The sequence below is a fragment of the Heterodontus francisci genome, chromosome 28 (assembly GCF_036365525.1).
Source record: "Heterodontus francisci isolate sHetFra1 chromosome 28, sHetFra1.hap1, whole genome shotgun sequence".
Taxonomy (NCBI): domain Eukaryota; kingdom Metazoa; phylum Chordata; class Chondrichthyes; order Heterodontiformes; family Heterodontidae; genus Heterodontus; species Heterodontus francisci.
Genome location: NC_090398.1, coordinates 51,787,081 through 51,792,819, shown reverse-complemented (window position 1 = coordinate 51,792,819; position 5,739 = coordinate 51,787,081).

Here is a 5,739-nt window from a genome sequence, read left to right as displayed (position 1 = left end):
AGTTTCTGTGAGTGTCGGAGAGTTTCAGAGAGTTTCAGAGAGTGTCAGAGATTTTCTGAGAGTGTCAGAGAGTGTCAAAGAGATTCAGAGAGTGTCAGAGAGTGTCAGAGAGTTTCAGAGAGTGTCACAGACTGTCAGAGAGCGTCAGAGAGATTGCAGAGTGTTTCAGTGAGTGTCAGAGAGTTTCAGAGAGTTTCAGAGAGTGTCAGAGATTGTCTGAGAGTGTCAGAGAGTGTCAAAGATTTTCAGAGAATGTCAGAGAGTTTCACAGAGTTTCAGAGAGTTTCAGAGAATGTCAGAGAGTGTCAGAGAGTGTCTGAGAGTGTCAGAGAGTGTCGGAGAGATACTCAGAATATCTGTGAGTGTAAGAGAGTGTCAGAGGGTTATGCGAGTTTCTGAGTGTGTCAGAGAGTGTCACAGAGTGTCAGAGACTGTCAGAGAGTGTCAGAGAGATTCAAATAGTTTCAGAGAGTGTCAGAGAGTGTCTGAGATTGTCATAGAGTGTCAGAGAGTGTCAGAGAATGTCGGAGAGTTTCTGAGAGTGTCAGAGACTGTCAGAGAGTGTCAGAGAGTTTCAAAGAGTTTCACAGAGTGTCAGAGAGTGCCTGAGATTGTCATAGAGTGTCAGAGAGGGTCAGAGAATGTCGGAGAGTTTCTGAGAGTATCCGTGTGTGTCAGAGAGTTTCACAGTGTGTCACAGAGTGTCAGAGAGTGTCAGAGAGTGTCAGAGAGTTTCACAGAGTGTCACAGAGTGTCTGAGAGTGTCAGAGAGTTTCAGAGAGTGTCGGAGAGAGTCAGAGTGTCAGAGAGTGTCAGAGAGTTTCTGAGAGTTTCAGAGAGTGTCAGAGAGTTTCAGAGAGTGTCAGAGAGTGTCAGAGAGTTTCAGAGAGTTTCAGAGTTTTTCTGAGATTGTCAGAGAGTGCCAGAGAGTGTCAGAAAGTTTCAGAGAGTGTCAGATAGTGTCAGAGAGTTTCAGAGAGTGCCACAGAGCGTCAGAGAGTTTCAGAGAGCTTCAGAGAGTGTCAGAGAGTGTCAGAGACTGTCAGAGAGTTTCAGAGAGCGTCACAGACTGTCAGAGAGTGTCAGAGAGCTTCAGAGAGCGTCAGAGAGTTCCAGAGAGTTTCAGAGAGCTTCAGAGAGTGTCAGAGAGTGTCAGAGAGTGACAGAGAGTTTCAGTGAGTGTCGGAGAGTTTCAAAGAGTTTCAGAGAGTGTCAGAGATTGTCTGAGAGCGTCAGAGAGTGTCAAAGAGATTCAGAGAGTGTCAGAGAGTTTCAGAGATTGTCACAGACTGTCAGAGAGCGTCAGAGAGATTGCAGAGTGTTTCAGTGAGTGTCAGAGAGTTTCAGAGAGTTTCAGAGAGTGTCAGAGAGTTTCAGAGATTGTCAGATAGTGTCGGAGAGTGTTTGAGTGTTTCAGAGAGTGTCAGAGAGTTTCAGAGAGTGTCAGAGATTGTTAGAAAGTTTCAAAGAGTGTCAGATAGTGTCAGAGAGTTTCAGAGAGTGTCACAGAGTGTCAGAGAGTTACAGAGAGCTTCAGAGAGTGTCAGAGAGTGTCAGAGAGTGTCAGAGAGTTTCAGAGAGTGTCAGACAGTGTCAGACAGTGTCAAAGAGTTTCAGAGAGTTTCAGAGTGTGTCAAAGAGTTTCAGAGAGTGTCAGAGAGTGTCAGAGAGTGTCGGAGAGTTTCAGAGAGTTTCAGAGATTGTCAGAGAGTTTCACAGAGTGTCAGAGAGTTTCAGAGAGTGTCACAGACTGTCAGAGAGTGTCAGAGAGCTTCAGAGAGTGTCAGAGAGTTTCAGAGTGTTTCAGAGATCTTCAGAGAGTGTCAGAGCGTGTCAGAGAGTGACAGAGAGTTTCAGTGAGTTTCAGAGAGTTTTAGAGAGTTTCTGAGTGCTTCAGATAGTGTCAGAGATTGTCAGAGAGTGTCAGAGATTGTCCGAGGGTTCTGAGAGATTCTGAGTATGTCAGAGAGTGTCAGCGAGTTTCCGAGAGTTTCAGAGAGTGTCACAGCGTGTCAGAGAGTGTCAGAGAGTTTCACAGAGTGTCACAGAGTGTCTGAGAGTGTCAGAGAGTTTCAGAGAGTGTCACAGAGTGTCAGAGAGTTACAGAGAGCTTCAGAGAGTGTCAGAGAGTGTCAGAGAGTGTCAGAGATTTTCAGAGAGTGTCAGACAGTGTCAAAGAGTTTCAGAGAGTTTCAGAGTGTGTCAAAGAGTTTCAGAGAGTGTCAGAGAGTGTCAGAGAGTGACAGAGAGTTTCTGTGAGTGTCGGAAAGTTTCAGAGAGTTTCAGAGAGTGTCAGAGAGTGTCAGAGATTTTCTGAGAGTGTCAGAGAGTGTCAAAGAGATTCAGAGAGTGTCAGAGAGTGTCAGAGAGTTTCAGAGAGTGTCACAGACTGTCAGAGAGCGTCAGAGAGATTGCAGAGTGTTTCAGTGAGTGTCAGAGAGTTTCAGAGAGTTTCAGAGAGTGTCAGAGATTGTCTGAGAGTGTCAGAGAGTGTCAAAGATTTTCAGAGAATGTCAGAGAGTTTCACAGAGTTTCAGAGAGTTTCAGAGAATGTCAGAGAGTGTCAGAGAGTGTCTGAGAGTGTCAGAGAGTGTCGGAGAGATACTCAGAATATCTGTGAGTGTAAGAGAGTGTCAGAGGGTTATGCGAGTTTCTGAGTGTGTCAGAGAGTGTCACAGAGTGTCAGAGACTGTCAGAGAGTGTCAGAGAGATTCAAATAGTTTCAGAGAGTGTCAGAGAGTGTCTGAGATTGTCATAGAGTGTCAGAGAGTGTCAGAGAATGTCGGATAGTTTCTGAGAGTGTCAGAGACTGTCAGAGAGTGTCAGAGAGTTTCAAAGAGTTTCACAGAGTGTCAGAGAGTGCCTGAGATTGTCATAGAGTGTCAGAGAGGGTCAGAGAATGTCGGAGAGTTTCTGAGAGTATCCGTGTGTGTCAGAGAGTTTCACAGTGTGTCACAGATTGTCAGAGAGTGTCAGAGAGTTTCAGAGAGTCTCAGATTGTGTCGGAGAGTTTTGAGTGTTTCAGAGAGTGTCAGAGAGTTTCAGAGAGTGTCACAGAGTGTCAGAGAGTGTCAGAGAGTGTGAGAGAGTTTCCGAGAGTTTCTGAGAGACTCTGAGAGTGTCAGAGAGTTTCAGAGAGTTTCAGAGAGTGTCAGAGAGTGTCAGCAAGTTTCAGAGAGTGTCCCAGATTGTCAGAGAGTTACAGAGAGCTTCAGAGAGTGTCACAGAGTGTCAGAGACTGTCAGAGAGTTTCAGAGAGAGTCAGATCGTGGCAGAGAGTGTCAGAGAGTGTCAGAGAATGTCAGAGATTTTCTGAGAGTATCTGTGAGTGTAAGAGAGTGTCACAGAATGTAAGAGACTGTCAGTGAGTGACAGAGAGTTTCAGAGAGTGTAACAGCGTGTCAGAGAGTTTCAAAGAGCTTCAGAGACTGTGAGAGTGTGTCAGAGTTTCAGAGAGCTTCAGAGTGAGTCAAAGAGTTTCAGAGAGTGTCAGAGAGTTTCAAAGAGTTTCAGAGAGTGTCAGAAATTGTCTGAGAGCGTCAGAGAGTGTCAAAGAGATTCAGAGAGTGTCAGAGAGTTTCAGAGATTGTCGCAGACTGTCAGAGAGCGTCAGAGAGATTGCAGAGTGTTTCAGTGAGTGTCAGAGAGTTTCAGAGAGTTTCAGAGAGTGTCAGAGAGTTTCAGAGAGTTTCAGAGATTGTCAGATAGTGTCGGAGAGTGTTTGAGTGTTTCAGAGAGTGTCAGAGAGTTTCAGAGAGTGTCAGAGATTGTTAGAAAGTTTCAGAGAGTGTCAGATAGTGTCAGAGAGTTTCAGAGAGTGTCACAGAGTGTCAGAGAGTTACAGAGAGCTTCAGAGAGTGTCAGAGAGTGTCAGAGAGTGTCAGAGAGTTTCAGAGAGTTTCAGACAGTGTCAAAGAGTTTCAGAGAGTTTCAGAGTGTGTCAAAGAGTTTCAGAGAGTGTCAGAGAGTGTCGGAGAGTTTCAGAGAGTTTCAGAGATTGTCAGAGAGTTTCAGAGAGTGTCAGAGAGTTTCAGAGAGTGTCTGAGCGTGTCAAAGATTGCCAGGGAGTTTCTGAGAGTTTCTGACTGTGTTAGAGAGTGTCAGAGACTGTCAGAGAGTTTCAGAGAGTGTCACAGACTGTCAGAGAGTGTCAGAGAGCTTCAGAGAGTGTCAGAGAGTTTCAGAGTGTTTCAGAGATCTTCAGAGAGTGTCAGAGCGTGTCAGAGAGTGACAGAGAGTTTCAGTGAGTTTCAGAGAGTTTTAGAGAGTGCCAGAGAGTTTCTGAGAGTTTCTGAGTGCTTCAGATAGTATCAGAGATTGTCAGAGAGTGTCAGAGATAGTCCGAGGGTTCTGAGAGATTCTGAGTATGTCAGAGAGTGTCAGCGAGTTTTCGAGAGTTTCAGAGAGTGTCACAGCGTGTCTGAGAGTGTCAGAGAGTTTCAGAGAGTGTCGGAGAGAGTCAGAGTGTCAGAGAGTGTCAGAGAGTTTCTGAGAGTTTCAGAGAGTGTCAGAGAGTTTCCGAGAGTGTCAGAGAGTGTCAGAGAGTTTCAGAGAGTTTCAGAGTTTTTCTGAGATTGTCAGAGAGTGCCAGAGAGTGTCAGAAAGTTTAAGAGAGTGTCAGATAGTGTCAGAGAGTTTCAGAGAGTGCCACAGAGCGTCAGAGAGTTTCAGAGAGCTTCAGAGAGTGTCAGAGAGTGTCAGAGACTGTCAGAGAGTTTCAGAGAGCGTCACAGACTGTCAGAGAGTGTCAGAGAGCTTCAGAGAGCGTCAGAGAGTTCCAGAGAGTTTCAGAGAGCTTCAGAGAGTGTCAGAGAGTGTCAGAGAGTGACAGAGAGTTTCAGTGAGTGTCGGAGAGTTTCAAAGAGTTTCAGAGAGTGTCAGAGATTGTCTGAGAGCGTCAGAGAGTGTCAAAGAGATTCAGAGAGTGTCAGAGAGTGTCAGAGAGTGTCAGAGAATTTCAGAGATTGTCACAGACTGTCAGAGAGCCTCAGAGAGATTGCAGAGTGTTTCAGTGAGTGTCAGAGAGTTTCAGAGAGTTTCAGAGAGTGCAGAGAGTTTCAGAGAGTTTCAGAGATTGTCAGATAGAGTCGGAGAGTGTTTGAGTGTTTCAGAGAGTGTCAGAGAGTTTCAGAGAGTGTCAGAGTTTGTTAGAAAGTTTCAGAGAGTGTCAGATAGTGTCAGAGAGTTTCAGAGAGTGTCACAGAGTGTCAGGGAGTGTCAGAGAGTTTCTGAGAGTTTCTGAGAGTTTCAGAGAGTGTCAGAGAGTTTCAGAGAGTTTCAGAGAGTTTCAGAGAGGGTCAGAGAGTGTCAGAAAGATTCAGAGGGATTCAGATAGTGTCAGAGAGTTTCAGAGAGTTTCACAGAGTGTCAGAGAGTTACAGGAGCTTCAGAGAGTGTCAGAGAGTTTTAGAGAGTGTCAGAGAGTGTCAGAGAGTGACAGAGAGTTTCTGTGAGTGTCGGAGAGTTTCAGAGAGTTTCAGAGAGTGTCAGAGATTTTCTGAGAGTGTCAGAGAGTGTCAAAGAGATTCAGAGAGTGTCAGAGAGTGTCAGAGAGTTTCAGAGAGTGTCACAGACTGTCAGAGAGCGTCAGAGAGATTGCAGAGTGTTTCAGTGAGTGTCAGAGAGTTTCAGAGAGTTTCAGAGAATGTCAGAGAGTGTCAGAGAGTGTCTGAGAGTGTCAGAGAGTGTCGGAGAGATACTCAGAATATCTGTGAGTGTAAGAGAGTGTCAGAGGGTTAT